Source organism: Protomyctophum parallelum (genome assembly GCF_964188405.1).
Source record: "Protomyctophum parallelum genome assembly, chromosome: 8".
NCBI classification, from domain to species: Eukaryota; Metazoa; Chordata; class Actinopteri; order Myctophiformes; family Myctophidae; genus Protomyctophum; species Protomyctophum parallelum.
This window is the reverse complement of record NC_139703.1, coordinates 45,661,271-45,684,558: the sequence shown is the minus strand read 5'-3', so window position 1 is coordinate 45,684,558 and position 23,288 is coordinate 45,661,271. Positions and strand designations below refer to the sequence as shown.

At 41.9% G+C, this 23,288-nt stretch overlaps 1 protein-coding gene across 3 annotated transcripts in view; it reads left to right on the top strand.

Moving 5' to 3' along the window:
- chl1b (cell adhesion molecule L1-like b) overlaps positions 1-23,288 on the top strand; it is a 73,150-nt gene that overhangs the window by 15,844 nt on the left and 34,018 nt on the right. The window contains exon 1 of one of the 3 annotated variants that reach the window (XM_083770907.1): positions 18,137-18,273. The exons of the other annotated variants lie outside the window; for them this stretch is intronic. The gene's annotated coding sequence lies outside the window, so the exon portion shown is untranslated. Of the gene's footprint in view, positions 1-18,136; positions 18,274-23,288 lie in introns of those variants that run through there. 3 annotated transcript variants of the gene reach the window in all.

The following is a 23,288-nucleotide window of genomic DNA, read 5'->3' as shown; positions in this document are numbered from 1 at the left end:
CCAAAGAGTCACACTTTGGCTATGCCGGCTGAAATGAAATGACAATTCATTTCAGAGTGTCAGGCTAGTAGCTATACAGTTTGTCTGTTACTCAGTATAAACAACTCTTACTTATTCCGATATTGGCTGCTCTTGATACTGTTATCATCACAGGCATCCTACCATCATAGTTGAAAGAAAAATATGTGGAAACTTGTTACACATTGTATGAGCAATTATTATCAAATGGAGGAAACAGTATGCAAGTCAGTGCGTTAACAGCAGCTGGGAGAGATCTGTCTCAGGCAATGTCGTCAGGCAGAGATGTGACTGTGAGCATCTTCATGTTGTCAGTGGAGTCACGTCTACCTGTCTCCTGTCTCTAAGCTGTGAAGTGGGGTCGCTGGTGCGTAGCCCAGCCAGCTCAGTACTAGCATGGCATGCTAAGAGGTGTTGGCGTGGGGAGGCAGCCCATTGTGGTTCTCGTCCAAGAAAGATCTCTGGGTTCAGAAAGGAACTCGTTTTCTTCAATAAGAGCATAAGCATAAGGTCCAGAGTTGGATTTGCTGGCTGTGTTCTTCTGTTTCAATGATAATGCTGGTGGGGTACAGACGTACAGTATGTTTTACCCCTGCTTCTGGACAGAATTAAATGAAATGTACACTCTTTGATATGTTTCAGTATTGATATAATTCACAATTTGATGGCTTAATTAAAAATATATATATGTAAAACACATTAACCCTATAGTGTCTTTTGGCCAATTGTCAACATTTCTCAAAAGGATTCTCAATGTATATTTATATATATTTTTAAATCACCTAAATAGCAAATCTCACAACGTGACACGTTGTGAGGTTGTAGATCGGTCATGTAGACTATTTGTCGTTTGACAATGTATATTCATGTTAAGAAAAGGCCTATTTCTTAACGAAATGGGTCTGAATGTGTCTGTAGTTTCCTTCCTGCTAGTGTTTAGAATGGGGGAGCCAAGGTGCAAGCGTGCAGCTCTGTCACTGTCAATTCACAGCTGTTACAGTATGTTGGCAGAGGTTGGGGACTGTACTCCAGTCCGATATTTTCAGATGTTCAATCTGTGGATTCATAATATTGTAGCGGTTGTGCAGTGCAGGTAATAGTGTAGATGCATATCGTGTCAGCGGGAGCAAGATTCCCTCCGCATGACATTTCTTTGAAGAACATACAATTAAAGTGCAAATTTCCTGGGTTTTAACCTTGGCTCTATCGTTCATCTGAATGCGTCATCCGGCATGCAGAGAGCAGACACATTTTACATTGGCTTATTTTGACAGGTAGGCTTTGAAGCGCTCTTGAGATGTGGCCTGTTTCAGGTCCTTTTATGTCCTTATCGTAATAGAGGGATAAGAATCCAGTTAAAAATGAGTGAAGTAGCCCTTTACATGAAACAAACTCAAAGAGAGTACTCCTGCTGTTATTAACAAGACACATCAATCCGAGTACCCCCAAAAGGTCACAACTATAGGGAAGGTTTTGTGGAATTGTTTTCCCTCCACCCCAAGCTTTTCAGTTCCCGATTGTTTGCCTTGTGGATGTAGCGAGACAGGACATCATCTTGAGGGGCTACTGAAGGGGGGGGATCCTTCCTTGCCTGTTTGACCAGAGCTTAGTGTGCTCTTGTGCCTAGAATGCACAGCCCAGCAAGTGCACAGCTCATCATCATTATAGTTGCACCGCTGTCGACACTAATGGCTGTCCTCTTTCTGCTGCCTTCGCACATTCTCAGAAGTCATCAGAGACCCGAACATGTGAATTAATGGCGGTGTGACGAGTTCACTCTCTTCTTCCTGTTTCACAGGATGCGTCCTGTAACGTTTGCTACAGGGCACCACCATGATTGCATCATAGCCACTCTCCTGCTTTGAACCACCCCCACATCTTCAGACTCAGAGGAGGCCAATTGGGGCTTTTGTCCTCGTTTATCTTCATTTAAGGGCTGGAAAAGACGGCGATGTTTACTGGTTTCAATATTGAGTAAGGGGGTTGGTGAGGAGGCGTAGACAGTGGAGGCAGTGTCAAGTTGGGGGATGGGGCTCCTAGGCTAATGGAGGCGCTATCCCTTGACTCTCCCTTTTTGCAGTTTGAAATTTCAAAGTGTCATTATAAGCAGAAAATAAGTATTAAATGTCTGCAAAAGTACTGTATACTAAAGTAAATACAATATGTATTTACCCCCATTGATCAAGAAAATGTGAGATTAAGTGCTTGAAAATCAATGCAGCCTGTCACGACTAAGACACGCTCATCACGTTTGTTTTTCATTCCAATGCTGAGCCTGAAATTCTTGAGATGGTTGTCACCTTGTTTTTCTCATTACATGCTAAGCCAGACATAGTCTAGTCCCCTTTGTTGTCTTTATGGTGCTGGTATAGATTTTCAGATATCCAAATGAACTGTTTACTGAAGAGCCTGCAGTCCCTGGATTTAAGCACCGCCATTCCCTCCTCCAAATGTACACTTCACAAATCAATACCCTTTCACAGTAATTTAACACTGTCCGCCCCTGAGAACTTGAGGTCAATTCATTCTATAGCATACCGTCCATAGGTACTTATCAGATCAATGTTGCTCACCATTCTACAGTTTACTGTTGTTGACTCTGAAAAGGCTTGTTGACTCATGTAAAGGAATGCCTATAATGCAGTTTGGTGTGACCTCACCTCATATACATTTTACATGAATTTTACATGACTTTTATGATATTTAAAGGCACAAGGACAAGGAGTTTACTGTTGAATTTCCTCCGGGACCAATGAGGGATTTCACTTGATGGTAGCATGATTAGTTTTTTGACGTTGACGTGAATCTAATCCTTATTTGTAACATGGGGCATCATTAATAATGATTAGGCAATGGTAGTGTGCTGTCCTACCTGATGTAGATCAATAGTCATATTCCATGAGATCAATTCCCATGCCCGTTCATGCAGAATGGAGGCTGTGGTCCCCATGGCTCTTGCGCGGTTTAATCGCATAACATTTTATTCCTGACCAGTGATCGTGGGTAATCTCATTAGAGACTCATCCAGATGTGTCACAGGAGCTGCATATGCTAAAAATGTCATTGCGTAAACTGGCAAAAGGGTACAGTTGCTTTTCCAATTGATGCCCCAGAATGGTTCCTTAGGTTTACCTAATGGAGAAATGGTATACGTCCATACACATCAGTGACAATGATGGAGGCAGAATACGTAGCAGACCTAGAATAGGATTGAAGAAGAATGGTTGGAAGTTATTCTGTAGCAATAGTGTCTGTATCTGTATAGTGTATAGATGACACATCATTAGGCTGTTGGGAAACACTCAACCCCCTCATCAGTATTCTCAGCCTGACCTTTTTCCTCCTAAATCCAGTCCAGATATCATCATTAATCTCTTCTTCATACAGTAATAATAGTACTGAACCTTGCCCTGGAGACCCTATGCAAGCATCATAATGGACCATGTCCAAAACTAAATGCATTAAGCAAGCCACATTTACCACTGCCCCCAAATGAAGGGATATGTAGTTCACTTGCGTTTTAATCAATTCTGTTTTTCAATATCCTCGTTCCTGATGGGTAGTAGGGCACGCCAACAATGTAGAGGATCGCTGCTATTACACAGTGTGAGAGATACCCCCTGGGAATTTCATGTTCATGCACATTGGATTATTGGTGCATTGGTGCAGTGCTGTTGTTTGGATTCAGGTAAATCTGAAGTATAATGATAATGCATTATAATGATTCCAAATAAAGCCAAATGTTACAAGTTTAATCTGTTTAACTGTTTTATGGCTGTGAAGTGAACACTAGAATCCAATACCGCCAAGAGATGGCTTTTAACTATGCTTTTAACTGGCCATAGATCCTGCTGTGACCACAGCATGATGTCAGACCAGGGGTCAATCGAAGCCTTCGTTAATGGAGCTAACAGCACAGGCGAGATCTACTCTGTTTATTACCAGCCTCTTAAAACGCAATGAGAGAATCCATTAAGAACACTTTTATTCCAATAATGACATTTCACTTCCTTTGGTGAGTGAAAAAAACTGTGTCAGACTAAAGTGCATGTTATTGGGGCTTTGCGATGGGCAAATCTATTCACTGTTGGGGATGTATTCGATTTGATACGCTGTTAAATAGCTAGAAAATGTCACGAATGCAACAAAACTCATTGATGTATGCAATGTTACAGCTAACAATACACAGCAAAATCTTGAGTGTTATTTTGACCAGTTAGAGTTAAATTAACGCTACGGATTTTACAGTATAATTCTTCATTCATAGACCAGTGCCCTTCCTAATAATGGACAAACGATGCAATGCATTAGTATTGACAAAGGTTACCCACAAGCATGCATGGACTTTTTATTTATTTATTTATTTTCAGTCAAGATAATAATACATTCTGTGGGAATCAAATGCACTTTTAAAAGTGCCATATTAAATTAAACCCAACTTCTACTGACAAAGTTTCCCCTCTCACTATTCCAACTTTAATATGTCCCAAAACAGAGCAATCCCTAAACCTCCTTTTAATGGCGTCTTTCAGGGAGGCACAGGAAGAGGAACAAATGCCTCTATTCAGTAGTGTCCAAAATGCTAATGCCTCCGGCTCTTAACACGTTTATAGGGGTTCCCATGTCACGACATGCCATGGTCCACTGCTGCGGCTCGGGTCTCTGCTAGATGAAGAAACATAAGCAGACATAGTACAGAACATTGGAAAAATGACAGCAACAACACTGCTGGTAGTTTCCTGTGGAACTGTTGGGTCTGAATCTCTTCCCTTTCTTTTCTTTTTCTTTTTTCTTTTTTAGAAAGATGCACACAAGCTTGTGGTGAAATAGAAAACAGTAAAGCAGTAAAGCTTTTTTTCCTTCGCTGAGAGCTTGGTTTTGGATGTAAAACACAACTTGGGCCTTCATATTAAAATCTCTTTGAGAAGTTATTGGTATTGTGAGGATCCGTTGCTATAACGACCCATGTGTCCAGAGACCTTGTGCACTAGAGGGAGAACAAAGAACATGCAGGAAACGTACAATAGAACAGGTGCTGTTTTGGAGAACCTGGGCAGTTCAGGGATGATATGATATTGAATTCCAGTTTTCTGTTTCTTTGACCATGATGTGAATACCAGCATGAAGTCCATGTATTGTCATTAACCTGCTGGGGCCGATCCTACAAATGCCTTCTAAATCTGTGGTTGTCACACTTTCAATATTTGTCAACAAAAATAGCTGATGTGCAAACTCGCAGCATGGCACGAAGTGATGCACTGTGAGCTTGCATATCTGCTATTTTTGAATAGCCAGATATATATTTCTTTCAATAATATTTTTATAGATTTTTACATTTTTTGACATAGACAAAACAGAAAAAAGACACTCAGCTCAGCTCTGGGTTAATTAATGCAAGCTTATACAGTAAATGGGGGTGAGGCAGGTGGTAGGGATTGCAAGTAAGGCCAAAGTAATTACTTCCTTATCTGCAGCAATCTGTAGAGTGATCTTTAACCCATGCTGCGAGGGCAGTTCTCAGTATCTGACTGCTGCTCAAGTGGATATACTATATGCTCAAGTGACTTTCCACTCAAGCAGGTCGATTTTGAAGGTGCGGTTTACCAGGTCGTGATACATAAATTGGCCTCGCTCTGCGCACATTCGTATTATGAAAGGCATATCGGCCCGTGTTGAACGCACTCGGCCCGTGTTGAACGCACACACATTTGGCATACCGCGTCCCTGAATATTTTAGCATTGTGGGAGTGTCCATATGTTAATTATTCTCGCTTTGCGCAATTTGCTATTAAGCCCCTTGACCTAAAGACACTCAGCGCATAACGATTAGACGTGGGTCTGACCACCTCATAAACGCAAAAAGCACTGTTTGATTTGACACTTGAGCGCTCTGGGAGGCTGGTAGAGTGTTGCCATGTCTGTTTATTATAAGCGGCTTATTTTTCTGTAAAGTTGCTTTCTGTGTGATTGCTTTTCTTGTTTCTAAAGTGGTTATTTGGGCTTTTCTCCTAATGTTGTTTAAACCAGTGCAAAACAAGCACATTCCCATGTCAAGGATCCCCAGATGAATGCATTTGCCCAACTAAGGACAGCTAATCCAAAAATTAAATAAAAAGATTACTTTTGAAAATAGCAGATCTATACCAGCTCACAATGCATCACATTCATTCATTAAAACTATGAACTCTGACTGCAGGGGGATATATAATGATCATTATAACAATGTGCAAGAACATATTTAAAAAGAAGGAAGAACTTTATATTTGTGGACAATCAAAATATGTTTTTTTATTTTAATGTGGTGTCATTCAAATTAATCTGGATATGGCAGACTCACTATTTAGAAAATAAAAACATGGCACTTCATTTAAAATAGGTTACAGACCCCTGTTATATGCGCTTATTTTTATAGACCCATTTACTTGTTTCTATGAGACATGGCAGTTTTGCGTCTATTTTTAAAAGATGTTGAGATTAGAAACGGCCATAATTCTTTCATTTCTCAACCTTAAAAATAAATAAAAACATCTCCATAATCCGTGGGAAATGTGCTTTCATATGCTGTATCACACCCGATTCAAGTCTTCTTCAATAAAATGCTACGAGCGAACTCAGCGAAGACCATACCATCGGGGCCACAGCATTACAGCACGCATTCAACTCATTCCTTGACTTGAATGAAATAAAATATAATAAACGTTATTTTACTGGTGTTTTTCAATAGAAACAAATAAAGAGCGTGTGTAGGCTACTGTGTGCAAGTGCAACAGTGCATATACATGCATGCACTAGGCTATATTTCTTCCGTGTCGGGATGGTGATTGAGCTCTTCAAGTTCACAGCCCGTTTGGTCTTTCATAAAAAACCTTGATATTAGCCTATAAACACTCATGGTTCTCTCATTTCTCAACCGTTTTATTAAATGTAAAAATCTCCATATTCCTTAGGAATCTTGCTTTCATTCGCTGTATGGTACATGGTTCTATCGTTATCGAATTAATTAATTACGCATCTACTCGCAATTCCATTCCGATCTGAAAGGTGGGTCTGTTCTTTTGAGGCATAAAGGTGACAGCATGCAGTGCAATAGGAATAATTAACCCAAATGTGACAAAGGCATGTCATGTCTTCTATGGTGCCAGCCTGAAGAAATGTCATACCACGATCCCCAAAGTGCGCATTCCGTATGTGACATCAGCTGACTGGTAAAGAGAATAGTACGGACATGTTGATTGGGTACGTCTCAAACACGCCTTAAACACACCCATGACTAATTCAAGGCCGTTTTGCGCACTCCGGGGGGTGTCAAAAGCGCTTCTTAACATGCCCAAAATTGCAATATGACATACTACACGCCCCCAGATCATAATACTGTAATTAGATTAGTAATATAGAAGTAAGTAAAATAGAAGTCCTAAATCGACCCCAAGGTGTGGAACTGATTGCACCACTTACTGTAGTCTACATTCAATAACTTTAGTATTGATTACCTCGAACGATTAAAGGATCAATCAGAGCAGATGTATTCTAAAAGAAAATCTCAATTCTTAATTCCATTTTCAATATGTCATGGGTTGGAGCCTTCGACCGATCGAAATGGTCCAGCTCGTTGCCTTCAAATCGTTGAAGGCAAGTTGTTGCTCTGGCCAACATTGGATTCAAAGAATTGAACTGTTGAACATAATTTAACAGAGGAAATTGGACTGACTAGGAACAGATTCTTGATTGTATAAATTGATTTAGAAATGGAGTATTTGGCTTTGTACATCCAACATGGACATAGAGAACAACAGGGTAACATAACAACAAGACATCAATGCCCTTGTTTACAGTATATGTGTCTCATTATTGATACAACATGAGCAGGAAATGGTTATTAATCACAAAGCACAAGTATTCAGAGAGAATTCAAATAATTGAACAGTTCAAAGTACTTCTGTTTAGCAGTGAATGTTAAGAATGTTGAGGGACTATTTTGGTTTTGCCTTAATACCTACATACTAGTATTTTACCTGTGATTTTCCACATTGATTGCATTTACTTTTCTCCCTCAAACAAGAGCTAAGACATTGTATTATGAATTGTATTACTCTCTCTGTGACAGATAGATGCTAGTTGTATTCAGATGTATGGTACATTTGCTTGTTCACAGGTGCTATGCTATTTATTGCGACCAAAGGTCACAGTTAACTCTAACCAGGACTGCCCCAAAGTTATTAGTGCAGCTGCAGCCGGCGAAAACTAGAGTTCTCAACAGGCCCACCTGTCCATTCAAACTCTAGATGGGCTTGCCCCAAAGTTAAATAGTGCAGCAGTGCCCGGCACAGTGCCCGGCAACCGGCGGAAACTAGAGTTCTCAACAGGCCCGAAAATTAAGGCCCGACCCTACCTGGACCCTCATCAAACCCTGTACACTCAAGAGAATGTCCCAGCTACCACCCTTAGATCTCCATATACTGTACTGTATGGAGCTGACCTGTTCTGACAATCCATATGTTGATCTGACCTCATCAAACCCTGTACACTCTAGACAATGACATGCTCCTTATATGGCCAGTAGGCCTACAGAATTCATTCCATGTTGATCTGACCCCCCATGCCAAAGCGCCAGCGCTCGCCCAGCAGTCTGCCACGAGGCGGATGCGTGCAGGGTGAGGTCGCTTATCACCCTCAGGAATCTTACTGGTATAGTACTGTGGTTAGTTGTTCATTGGAGTAAAACCACAGAGCCCTGGTCTTTCTCGAATGGACTGATCGAGGGTAGCTACTGCCGGGACGTAAGTCGGGACTTGATCAACCCCGGCTGGGTTGCCTGAGTGAGGGGATGATGTTCGACAGACCCGAAACCCCGATGACCTTGGGATACATCACTGTGGATACGTCCCAGGTGCATCCACGCAATGATTTTTTTGTTCTAGTTCAGACTACCTTCTTAAGCCTGATTTATACTTATACGAGGGTGTCACATGCTGAGAATAGCCAATCTACAAGCTCATAACCGAGGACCACAATGGAAATAGTTAGGGCTTTATTGTGTTTTTTTGATAGTTTGTCTGATGTATGTTGTGGAAGTGCTGATGTACTTCAACAAATTCATTCATTCATTCATTCAACACTTTGCATCCGTAACGCCTTGTGAGCTTGTAGATCTGCTAATTTTAGCACGATCCATTGCATTGGCATTATGATCAAGCATAAATTACGCATCAGATACTTTGCAGCACATACAGATTGTTTTCTTAGCATTAATTATGCAACCAATTACCCCTGTTGTTTGTTGACAAGGGGTCATCATGGTGCTTCCTCTGATCCTGCACTTTGTCAGTCACTGTGAGTGTCTGCTACCTAAATTGCAAACTGTGCTAATATTCCCCACATCCTGTTGTTCAGGAGTAGTTCAGTCAAATATTTGGATGTCTTACCATGATCGAATATACAATACAGTAAACATTACTTTTAGCATACCTGTTCCCTCTCTGATGGTTTGCTTCTTATCGGCATGTACATGTAAAGATACGTTTAGATTTCAAGTTCTGCACTCAAGTCAAGACTGGCTCATGAACCTTTTATTTTCTTCTGTTTGCTTTGAGGTGACCTGTTTTGTAGCTCACAATGCCCTGTGCTTCATCGCCAGTTAACCTGATTATGCAGCTGCTCTCAGTCAACATGTGGAGCTAGTTGGGAGGTCAGCTGTTTTGCTCCTTGGAGTCCCAGGTGGTCAACTTGCTACTGGAATGAATCCCAAACTAAAGCTCCCTGCCATAAAGTAAATACACTGCAGAGAGTTGAAGTATCATCAAGTGTTAAAAGAAATGAATACAAAACCAATATACCTTTACGTCTGAGAGCCAAACTGGCTTTACAGATGGTATATCCCGGCTAATGGTTTTTATCTCAATTTCCTCCTCTTGTCATGACCTGGGCGAGTTTCGATTTTATGATTAAGGAAATTAGATTGTAGGCCACTTAGTGCAGATTCTGCGCCACAGCAAAGCAGCTAAATGCTTTTACTTCGTCAGTTCTGTCTAACATGTACTCAGAATCCAAACGCATCAGCTTCCTTTGGCCATATAACCACTTGATACCCTTGAGGGCTCAGCTAACTACCTCTTTGCTCATTTGAACGACACTACTTCATGCCTCTTATATCTCAGCTTCCCGTTTAATCATTTCAATGGCACATATAACAATGAAACCATATTGCATATTCCTCATCTCGCCACACAGTGCACAGTATCTTAACTCTGACAGTATTCAAATGGAACACAATTTGTACAAACAAAATGTTCACACATTAAATTGCATTTAACAATTAAATTAATGTGGGAAAAATATGGCAGGCAGACCAACTCTGTGACTTTTGGTGCAACAAACTGCAAACATTCTCCCACAGTGAAAACACAAAGCAATATTATTCTCTATTCAGGCGGGGCTTTTGATGTGAGCCTAACAAAGGCACCACTCTAAAAGCCCCTTTCACTGGATTCTTTAATACCCCGTCTTTCCTTTCAAGTTGCTAAAAGATAACTTTCCTGGTGTGCCTAATGTTTCAGAGTGAAGCAGACATTTGTTTCATTTGTTCTAGAATTTCCTCTCACTTGTCCTTTCAAGTGGCACCAGCTATCAGAAACTTAGAGCTGTTTAAGGATGTGACATTAGGGATAGCCTACACTTGCATCTGTCTGATATTTGTTTTGAAAACATAATTCTGTTATTTCATTTATAAATACAATATGCCGTTTGTTGCAGAATATTATGTGGTAAAGGGGTTGCCAGGTAAGATCACACTACTGCACTTCTATTTAATGCCTAATTGGTTGCCATCTGATGTTTGGAATGCAGCTATTTATAGATATGGCTTAACTGACAGATAGCTACTGTTTTTTAGATCACATATAAGCCCAATGAAATCACAATTATTTAAAACTTTTGCCTCGACTATGATTAATGAGCAGCTCCATCTCACAACACGTCACAAAGGGAGGCATTGTGAATGTGTAGTACGACTATAACATGAGCAAGATTAAGTCGGTTAGAGGTTCTAAATCCGGGTTTTGATATATGTTCGGTTAATTGCCCAGCCCTAACCAGATTTATTCAAGTAAGCGGTGAATTATGCACATCCATCCATTCCTGGGGTACCCTGCAAGTTCTTACTATATCCAGTTGCACCATTGATTCAGAAGATGCGAAGTGCTTGATACAGACCTGGAGGCATCGTGTTTCTTCAACAAGACCCTACAGACATAGTTTTTATTGCTATTGGTCTTAAGTTTCATGAAGCACTGCCCTAAGAGTGCAAGTTTGCCACGTTCCACTTGATATTCCCCTGGAAGGAACACGCACGTCGAAAAATATAGCGAGACGTTGATAAAAGCAATCCATCAGCTGAAACCTAAAGGGACATTTGCATAGTAATGCAGTTTCCTGCTGTACTGTATAGGATTGTGCCTTTGGGCTATACTGCACCTGACGTAGCCTAAATTGGCTATCAGGGAAAAGCCATTGAGAACAATATTACGCAGTGTCTTTCCCACCACTGTAGGCCATCTCTTTGTGGCCATCATTAAGGAAAATGCAAACATTATAATATTGTTTCGTCCTTCAAGCATTCACAAATGCATACAATGAAGGCAAACTATTAGGAAGTATTTAGTAAGGCTAAATAGATAACAGAATGATTAAAACCCAGAGACCATGCCTGAATGACCTGTCATGGTTCTTTTTTGTGTGCATGACCGTGAGTATGAAGGATGAATGATTCTGCAGTAGACCTAGAAACACACATGGCCTCCCCATAACCCCCCCCCCCCCCCACACACACACACACACACACACACACACACACACACACACACACACACACACACACACACACACACACACACACACACACACACACACACACACACAACACACACATCTTTAATTCATCCCAAATATTGGTCTGCCTGTTCATCTCTTGCTGTGCGTTGAAGTGAGACGGATCCCTGAGACATTTTCCACCACAGGATTAGCCGTGTAGCACGGCAGGCTGCCCTGCCTCTGTGGTCCTACAGGCTGACCCCTGTGATGTGTGTGTGTGTGTGTGTGTGTGCGTGTGCGTGTGTGTGTAGCCAGCAGCCGACTCCTTAAAAGTCCATTTGATCCTTAGCCTTTATCATGAGAGGGCATTAACTGCTCTTCTCTTCCCTTTCATAGGACTATGGTCTGGAGAAAAAAAGCCTGTTTTCTGGAAATAATTAATCCGGCTTGTTGTCTGGAACATATTGAGGCGAACACCCACTTTCACCAAGGTGGAGGTGGTGGTGTTGGGGGGTGGGCGGCTGTGCAGGATGCAGATGCAGTGCCCAGGGGGTGACAGGTGGGCTGCGTGCATGCTCAGAAAAGGCTATATGATCTTCTCCCTGCCTACAGGACTGTTCCATTCAATTACAATTGAGCTGCTCTGTCTGGAAGAGGGCAATTTAACCACAGCCCTATATATACTTCATTGACCGGTGTCCCCCACGGGGTCCCCTGTGTATGTGGTGAACTCTACTAACTATGAATGCCCTTTGTATAGGGTGTACATATACACACTGTTCTCTAGATTAGGCCAAGCTCGGTTACCAGGCCTACACATCTGACCGAGGGAGTGCGCGTTTATTTTAATGAATTCATTTTCAGGCTTGTGTTTGCCCCGTATTCGCCATCAGCTGTGTACACACTCCAAATAGTTCCAGAGCAGGGGCCCTTCACATTGTTAAAAGTGACCTGTCGGGGTAAAATAGCATATTGATTCTTGGGGGGACGGGGACATGATTAAATTGGGTTCCAAGTGGACACTTCATCTAAACTTGTCTAGAGAGAAGATAAGAAATGGCAAAGTATAGCAGGCGACCCTCTTTGTTCATGTCCAGTGTACCCATTTCCCCTTTTATGTGCTAAAATGAAATCTTCTCATCTATTGTTTCCCGAACAAGATGCCACACAGTGATGAACTCACCCCAAATTAAAGAGCTGCCTTTTGTGTCATTTCATCATTCAGCCTGCACAAGCAGGCCCACCGTTTGCTTACCATGCTACTTTGTTGTGCTGCAGACTGTGATGTATGGGGAACAGACGCTTGTGTGCACAAAGTGTTCGATAGGTGTGTTAATCAGGAGGAGAGATCCCATGATCGCTGCCATGATCGCTGAGAGCACCATCTGTGCTTCTCTGATGGCCGGGAGTCTAGCTGAGGGAGTTGGATGGCAGTCTGGCCTTTTCCCCCTGTTCACTCTCTGTCCTTGCATCACACCCGAGACACTTCCAGCCCTAACACCACAGAGACACACCTACTTTACTATGTCTGCTCACATTACGCCTCTCTAAAGAGACCTAGAACCACTTAATATACCGCTATTATTGAAGTACAAGCACAGAAAGCATACTGTGTTGATAAAACGGCCGCCCTTAAATGTTGTGTGTGATTTATTTGGGGCTCCAGTACATTTATGCATGGCTTCGTCGCATTATTCTTTTGTAGCAGCACGCTGAATAAATCACACGTCAACATGGATCTGGAAACAATTGGGGAGGCCATTAAAGTGCCACGGTTAATGGGGAATTGCATACGAAACGCGGGCAATTTGATTGTTGGAATTTCATCTGCTTTTCATTTGTCGTAGCTAGGTCAGCAGCAGTACCCGTTAGACATCAGTGACTGTGAGTAACACGTTTGTGTTTCATTGCCCCCCTTTTGTTTTGTTGCAGAATTCAAATGCTTGAGTGAGGTCCAATTGTTTCTTACACAGTACACTGGATTGTTTTTTTGTTTTTTTCCTCTCTTTTTTAATGGATCTTGTAGTGTATGGCTGTCAAATATTCCATAATGCATCAACCCTGGACAATGTTTCATTAATACGGAAGGTGTCAGTAGGAAGATACGAACCCTAGTAAGCAGTAACCTAGCAACACATCTAAAAGAGCAACAATACAACATTGATTGTTATTTATCTCCTTGACAATAATACACAGCATTAGCTAATTTATTAAGCAGGTGCAGGTTGCTGTGTGTCTGTCTACAGCTGCCAGGTTTGAAGCTTATTGACCGTTTGTTGACAGACTGAGCAACAGACGACTTTTTGGCAGAGTGGGCTACGTGCCTGAAGTTCAATTAAAAACCTCATACTGTGTGTCGGCAGCATATCGGCCAAAATGGTACCGGTACTACTATAAATTAGCCCCAGTGCTACTTCAACAGTCAGCGGTGCTCTCTCATCTACAAGTCAGAATGTCCTTCATTGACCTGGAGGGCTTTGCCTTCACTCTATTGTATGACACTCTGTTTAATACCCGAGTGTATGGGCTGGTGTTATCTCAACCTGGCAGGTATGACGGAGACTCACGGATCACTGCAGCACATGCTGTAGCACTTACAGCCTGATGGTGAGGTTACTCTGAGGTTGACGACTGCTGCTGATGTATACACCTGCTATATCAGTTTCCCTGCTTCTTCTGTTTCTTCTTTGCTCTTATAAAGCTGAGGGCAGAAACATGGCCGTAGTATTAGGGAAAGTATAAGGGGATTGTTGTTGCTCTGCCTTTCTGATAATTTTGCCTGAGGGGGGAGTGTGTTCCAGAGAAAGCATGTTTCTAATTCCAGGGTTACTTACCAGACCTCTATCTTGCAATGCCCAGATAACATTTAGTGATTGCTGCTTGAGGGAGATAAGAGAAGTGTCATAAATTAAAGGGACATGTGAACATGTTCTGTTACAGATCGTGTTCAACTGTGTTTCACCTTGGCTGTGCCTGGATGGGTCAAACCTCATAGAAACATTTCAAATCCACAGAGTGGAAAATTTTGCAATCAGCACTCGACAGCCATCCAGTGAATAACATGGCGGCCGGGTATGCTGAGGATTATATTCCTCAGTGTTACTTTAGCTCTGAAAGTGTAAAAAAGGACCTGTAGTAGTGCATTTGTAAACTGTCAGAGTAAAAATCTTGCTGTGTACTGATTCTGTGTGTATTAGGCTGCAAGAATGCTTACTCTTCACTTTCCATGTGGGTCTCCCTGACTTCAACGTGTGAATAAATGTTTGCCTTTTTGCCTCCGTAAGTCAGGTCCAAACCATTGAATCGGCCGGACTGGAAGTGTGAATGAGCTCGAGCGCCTAAGACACAGAGAGAGAGGGAGAGAGAGAGAGAGAGGGAGAGAGAGAGAGAGGGGAAGAGGCTGTCCCCGGGGCTGTGCCCAGGACAATGTCAGGGTTTGTCCGCCCAGAGTGCATGAACACTAAGCTTTTTGGAACTGGCAGCCTGCCACGCCTGTAACCTACCTATCTCTCCGGCTTCCAGAACTGTCCAGCTCCTAGCTCTAAGCATTTGTGCAAAGTTCATAAGGCTTCCCTCTGTTTGTGTGGTCATAATGGCAGCTCCATCCTGCTGCTGCTCAAAGAGGGTGCTTAGGGGTTCTGAGGGCCTGGCGCGGGCACTGCCGAGCCGTTGTGAGTGTTCTCAGTTACTGACTTTGGCACTCGGCACTCATTATGAAAAGACCAGTGTCCTCAGACAGCTCAGATAGTACCAGAGCCTTCGACATAGAGGCTTCCTTCATCTTGCTCTTCCCCAGTATGTTGGCATGAGGTGCCAATTCAAAACCACATGTAAAAGTACAACAAAGATTTGGTTTCATGTTTGGGTTATCAAATGGCGCTTTCCAAAAGTCAATGAAAATGATTATTGGCCATACATAGCGGAAGTTGTGGGTTCAAATCCACTGTAGCGCATCCGGCTTTGTCAAGCATAGACAAAGACAATTAGCCCTTCGCTAAGTCCCTCCCCATCCCGTCTTTGTCCAATAGGCACTTTAGCAGCGAAGAGACAGGTCAAGCTGCCCTTCTCACCCATTGAGATGCATGTTAAATGACGGGATTTCTCCATATAAATAATGGATCATTTCAGAAGCAAAACCTTCAAAATGTCTTCTAAATCTAGTCAACCAGGCCTGCTGTAGGCTATGCACTGCATTACAGTATTTAAATAAACTAGAAATACGAGGAAATGACAGAGGGAGAAATCAACTTTTAACGACCGCCCGACAAGAGTTTTCATGTTGCACGGTAAGACTACCGTCATTAGCATTATTGCCATCACCTGGGTGGGTAAGTCGTGTAACTACAGTTTCCCGATGTTAAGCCGTGTAAATGTTCAACAACACAGCCATGCAAAATAACATTGACTGCTATGAGGTGGCGAAAGCTTGACCTGCATAGCAACAGTTGCTAAACTATTTGGATTGGCATTGGACAATCGCTTTTTGGGGTGGGATTTAGCGAAAGGCTAATTGGCCCATGTTCGGGGAGGGAAGCTGCAAATTGTGTTCACTGCACATGATTACATGCAGTGACAATTATCAATTATTAGTGACGAGCTGGGGCGGCATCTGTCAGTGGAGAGTGTTGGGCTGGAGGAGTAGGACGAAGGCTCTACATCCTCCTGGTGGGGGTTCCTCACTGGTGAGTCAGGTGATACAACAGGGTCGGGAGGAATCAATTTGCATAATGACTACATTGGGGAGAAATTGGGGTCAAATGAAAAAAGGAAAGTGTATTTTAATATCCTTAAACCCTCAAATTATAAAAGGGTCAAATTAGCATTACATCGGAAATATTATGTATAATGAATGAACCCATTAAGACATGAGGCAGATTCTTAAAACCTCCTAAATCAGTATTTCTCACACTTTCAAGATTTTTCAAAAATGTTAAAAAACAGCAGATGTACAAGCTCGAGCTTGTACACATGCTATTTTTAAATGGCCAACGCTAAAATTGAAAATGACACAGATGCTTTCCCAGATTTAATGGGTTGAAAACTGAATTCTAATGAAAACACAATTTTGCTTACCGTATAGCTTGGCCTATTTAATGTGCATTGAACCCATAATAAGGCACACAGTTATTAGACATCTTATAAAGGTATGCAGTCTCTCTCCCACCATTTTCCCAACTGTCAGCATTTGTGAGGCCCGAGTGATAATAACCTCGTTATTTGTGGCCGCATGTTCTATCAGAAAGGCCGCTGCCTTCTGGCTGGTTTTAGCAGCAGCTACGACCCACATCAGCATAATTCAAGCATGACCCTCTTCCCCTCCCCTTTTCATTTGATGCCTTTCTGCCCGTTAAAACCCAAGTCTCAGACCGGGGTCCACGCCATACATCATCCAGACTGGGGAGCTTCCTCCCTTCCCCCCTGTGTGTCGTGGGAGAGAGACTGCAGTTTTTGTGTTGGGCCATGGAAGGCTCTTATCGACAGTCTCAGCACTCCTTCCCTGCTCTGTGCTTTCCCTTGACAGATCAGCCTGCCTCCACTCACACCATCCGTGTAGTCTTGGAGTGATGTCCCAGTTCACCAGTGTGGAACAGTCAGGTCTTTTCTTTACCTTTGCTCAATTCTATTTATTTATTTGTTACATTGCAGGACAGGTTACACTGGTTCATTAGCTCCTCATCAGGACCAGCAAACATAAAAAAGACCAACAAATCTTTTTTAAATGTTCGAAAATGGCAAGAATAGCATACCCGATTCGAGATTTACTGTTTTTGCTGCGTAACACCATCATATATAGGTGCCCAGGATTTACAAAAATGTATATTGTTGTGTGTTATGCAGAAGGAGCAACAACTCAACAGATGATCTCAGCAGGTGATCTGTGCTTCCACCTCATATCCTAGTCATTTCTTTTAGCTGATCTGTGAAGATAAGAGATGCTTTTAAGTGAAGCGTCAGGTGCAGCAAACATGTTACACGGTGACACTGGGGGGTGTGTTAAATGGAACTTGCATTCCTCCAGTATTCCACTCTCTTTTGTACACACCCCGTGAATAGCCTTTAGATCGGGCTTTGTGGGAATGATTGTCAGTGGCTTAATGAGCGTTTTTGCCAAGCTGGAGGCTTTGGCAACATATGTGTCTACAGTCTCTCTCTCTCTCTCTCTCTCTCTCACTCACACACACACACACACACACACACACACACACACACACACACACACACACACACACACACACACACACACACACACACACACACACACACTCACTCTGCCTCCCTAGCCTCTGTGACAGGCTACAGCACAGGCAGACACTTCTAGAGTATGCTTGGTTTTCGCAGGAAATCTTTTGCATCTAATTTATGCTTAGCTTTTCCTTTGGATTCTTTTGCCTGGAGAGGATTAGTTGATCTTCTCAGAAGGGACTAGCTCTGAGAATGAAGTTGAGACTTGTAAGTATCTTACTGTCTTGAGACGTTTCTGCGAGCTGTGAACGCACCGTAGTGGCAACGTGTCTTTAGTGGTGCGTGTTTTGGTTCCTGCACGTGCAAGCAGCACACTTCGACACAAACAGAATTTCTCCCTCCCACGGAGAAGAGTCATTGTTATTCACATGTTGAATTAGTTGAAATGACAAAGGAGGGATGTTTTGTAACATTAGCTGTTGTCTGCTTTAAATGACAAGCATTACCAGAGTTTTTCTTTTTCTTCTCTCTGATTCATTAGTGGAATGTTGTCAGAATGCATTATTGATTATTTAAAAATTTATGTAACTTTTGTCTACACACAATAATGGCCAGTAGAAAGTTTATCTTTTACACAATTCATTCTAACTTGTGACATTCATTCAACAGAATTGACCCTTTTTTGACAGTGTACAAAAATACTTAAAAACAGTAATACAAAAACAGACAGCATGCATCCTTAATTTATACAGTTTAAAAACAGTAATTCAAAAACAGACAGCATGCATCCTTAATTTAGACAGTTTAACACAACTGTGTCATATGGTGCAACAGCTGAGCAAATGACATGTAAAATACAGTTATTGCTCAGTAGAAAAAGTAGTAGTAGAACAAATCAGTGCAGGTGCAATCGTGTGCATGCATAACATTGTCTTGTGCATGCATGAATTGTCAGCTTGCTGATGCTTGCTCACTGTTGTTGCTCACAAAAATACCTTGGCTGAAATATTTGGCAATTGATGTTCAGAATTGGTAAGATAGAGAGCTATTTAGTACTGTACAAGTCAATCAACAATCAACTATATACAGTATACTAGTATTTAATGTACTAGTATGAGCTGGTACGTGATCGATAATATTGAATACTTTGTTTTCAAAACCTATATTTAGTGGGGTGACTTCCAGGTGACTGCATGGCCAATAACACAATTAAGGTAATTTTATTTTACTTGGTTTACTGGCGCTCTTTAGCATAAAGGATAGCAGACTCAGAAAGCACTAATGAAAGCCAAATAATGCATGGAATCAGCACGTGGTGGGACTTACAGTAGCTGCGATGTGTCTCAACATTCCATATTTTAGTTTTATTCAGAGACTTTATATATATATATATATATATATTATGTTGCCCACGTCCCCTCTACACCAAATCCCTTAGATGAAATTAGGCTATCTACAAACTCACAAACTGCCATCTGTTGTAATCTTGTAGATCTGCTATTTTTACCAAATATTCGCCCTTTTCACATAATGTTCACCTGTTATGAGTATGACATACCCTGAATAGGACTATGCATTACTGTTATGTATACTGCATAAGTGCATATTACAGAATTTTTTGGGTCCATAGTCCAAGTCCACCATGACAGCCTGTAATATAAAATGTGATGATTCAGCAATGTTTCATTTTTAATCATTAGTTGCTGACCTTGAGTTCACTACATTCCATTTTCCATCACATGCAACCTACCATCAAGTGATGGAGGAGGGCTGGACAGAGCCATGTTTCCGACAGCTGTGTCAAACATCTCACCCAATGTAACAATGTCCAGATGTACCTCTGTAGCACAGAGCAGGAACTACAAATGGTGGATTTATATTCACCATAGAGCCTGCATTTCACTGGCTGGAAAAGCAAATATCACTTTGAATGCGAGACCTGTAGACTAGAGGATTCCAAGGCACTAGGGGCATTCATTTATTTGTACTGCATTCTGTTTTTGCTCTGCAGCTATAATGTGTGTTGAGTGTGAAATCAGAGATTCCGGTTTCTTGGCAGAAGTAAATTGCCTTGAGGGTCTGATGGTGGTGGTGGGGAATTGGGATATAAATCCCATCGATCATGTCTGGCTGTGGACACAAGTTTCATCCTGGGAAATTGCCAACATCAGTCAGATGGAGTGAATGAACGAGGGAGGAGAGCATGCTGCGTTCATTCACGCAAAATAATACTCCTGAATTCATTTCTCTGCTGGCCACTCAGCGAGGATCACAGACTAATGTGATTACTGTCCTGGGCATAAGGGCACTTCTCTGGGACTTCAAAGCATCCAGATCAGAGGAAAAATGAAAAGAAGAAAGACCTGTAAGCTGTGAAGCAGACAGGTGCAGTACACTGTCTTCTCAAACAGCATCTGTCACATGATTCAATCATACCTTGTGTATACACACCCCCATGATTTATGGTGTGTCGTGTGACATGCTTCAATGCTCAGTTAAAATTAAAGTGGTGTCATTGAGCACATAGATGAATCAAGTGGTGTCATTGAGCACATAGATGAATCAATGTGGTCTGACTCTGTATGGCTGGCTGCTTATGGTGGTGGCACTTGTGGTAGTGATGTAGGTTTTGCTCGGCACACTTTGTGTTTCGGTTTAGCCTAAACATTTTATGCAGGATCATCAGAAGGAAAATGGAAATCCTCGCTATATTGTATTTTGTACATAACTACTCACAAAGGTTGTGAAATATGGTAGTACAGCTAGGTATGATGTCTGTGCATTTCTTTTTAACAGAGCTTTGAATATGTTCTGTGTTTTTGTTTAATTTAGTTTTGTCTTTCTTTCTTATCTTATATAATTATAACATGCATGGATGTGGAAAGACAAAACAAAATAGATTGTTGCAGAGAAGGAACAGTATGATGCTACTTTTCCAGATTGCTTATAATGCCAGCTTGCAGAATGAGATTCTGCTTCAGCTGTTGCACAATATTCTGTCAAATCACAACGGGACATGGGAGGTATTCCTCTCTCCTCCCAGTCATGAAAGTTCATGTTAGTTCAGGCGGGTCATTCTTCATCAAAACGTAAGGCGTACAGGGTCACACCAGGGCCCCCACAGTTCATCAGTGAAACAAAACACTCTATATCTGTCTTTAACAGGGCTTCATTCCTCTACATCCCAGTTCCTCACATCATTTCTCCACCCCCACCCTCTCCTCTTTCTCCTCCACCCTCTTTCCCCAATCGCCAGCTCATCTCCAGTCTCTTCCACGTACTATTGCTACGACTCCTGAAATATTAATGGCACAATAATTGAACTGTCACGCATAACGATGTGCGGTGAAATGCAGCCAAATCTCAATTAGACAAGGTTATTATTTAATATTGCTCCCCCTTCCTAATCTCATTTAGCGTCTTGTTTCTGTTTTGCTCCCACTGTTAAAAGAATTATAGTAAACGAGCTGCATTCACAAGCATGTTGTAGAATTCTGTGGGTGTCTTTGCCAGAGGTCAGAATAGGCTCAGTTTAAAATTCTGAGGAAGAAGTTTTGGGCGAAAAAGCAAATCCCCAACAAAAGAACCTTGAGTTCACAATGTCCTTTACACACTATATTTCAAGTACACAAAGAATTTTGAACGCTTGCTTCAGAAAAGAGGCAGCTTTGTTACACGCTAAATGCCAGATAATCTGTGTGAATAATTTTGTGAACAAAATGTGCAATTGATTGAACACACAAGGAACAAAACAACGGCAAAGAAAGAAACGCAGTCATTAGTGAATCAAGAGGCAGGCAGGCACACCTTTTCCTGTTTAATGTTAATGAGCTCTGCCATTGTTTTAATTGTTCTCTAGTCATCCAATGCGGATGGGGTGGGCATCATCTTGCGAGAGGGAAAGAAAAGTTTGGAGTTGCTGTCTTCCCATTGCCGGTCTTTAGCAAAGCGAATATTTTAACGCAGGCTGACAGGAAGAGGATCTGCTTTAATCCCATTACAGGCTTGCCCATTAAACTACATTAGGTCCACACTTTCCTGTCTGTTGTGCAGAGCAGCCTTGTGTGTGAAAGAGGCAGCATTTGCTTGCTAATGAGTCCCACTGGCGTTACTACTTATTCCATAGCCTACGGTAAAAGCCTACTTGAACTTTATTCACACTCACGTGGCCGGTAAAATATGTGCGAATTTGCAGTGATTTAGAGGGGGAAAAGCACAATTATATAACACACGTGCCACCCTGTCACACACCAATTAGGAATGTTGATTTATGACATAAATATTTGAGGGTGTATATAGATGTTTTCATAAAATGCCAGTGATACAGCATGGTCCCCAGTATCATTAAAGTATAAAGTGTACATTTGTGTCTAGGTCAAGGTTAAGGCTTCAGTGCCAGAGCAGATGGCAGAAATATTATGTAAGCATGCCAAGAAGATAAAGGTGCCAAAAATGTCTCCCCAAGAAAAGTAAGTCTTTAATTTAGCCTGCAGGTTCACTCATTGATGGGCTCTCCGTATACACCCATACATGTATATACCCATACATATACCTCACTGTTAAAGTATGCATTCACCCGTAAGGGGGAAGTTTGTGAGCAAGTGCTCCACATACTGTACATAACAGTAACTCAGAGAAAAGTTTTAAGGCCTGGACCCATATTTTACTCAATTGGTACAGTACATCCTCCTGTCCATTCTCTCCTATCTACTCTACTGCTCCTGTCCCCTCCGAGATTGGCTAAGCATGGTTAGGGTTCACGTTGGCCTTCCCTCACTGAGCCGCTTTTGACCTCCTGCCAGTTTCATGAGTCTCAGACGGGAGTGATTGCTGCTGAAGGGGGTGGGGATTAAGGATAGCCTGTAGTCTTAAACTGGGCGGGCCTGAGGGGCCCTCTTGTGTATATCTTATAGGTCCAATACCCCTATGACTTCAATGTAGACATCATAGCACCCAGTAGTTGAGCACTGCAGAGTGCAGACCTCCCTCAACCAGATGGCCAAGTTGATTCTCACTAAATGCTTAACGAGGGGGAGAACAAATCAGATGGCATGCGATCAAGCACAGTTTGAATACAACGTAATCCATCTAAAGTGGTGTTAGGATGGTAAAGGCAAAACAATAGGTTTATGCGAACAAATTGTCTTGCAGGGATTGTATATCCCCCTTCTCTTAATATAGCAAAAGCTCAAGCCAATTAGTACAGGGCCTTACTTTTTGATTCCAATCAATCTGCTTGGATCAACGTGAATCACAAGGTGTGGGAAAGACAGAAATAAGAC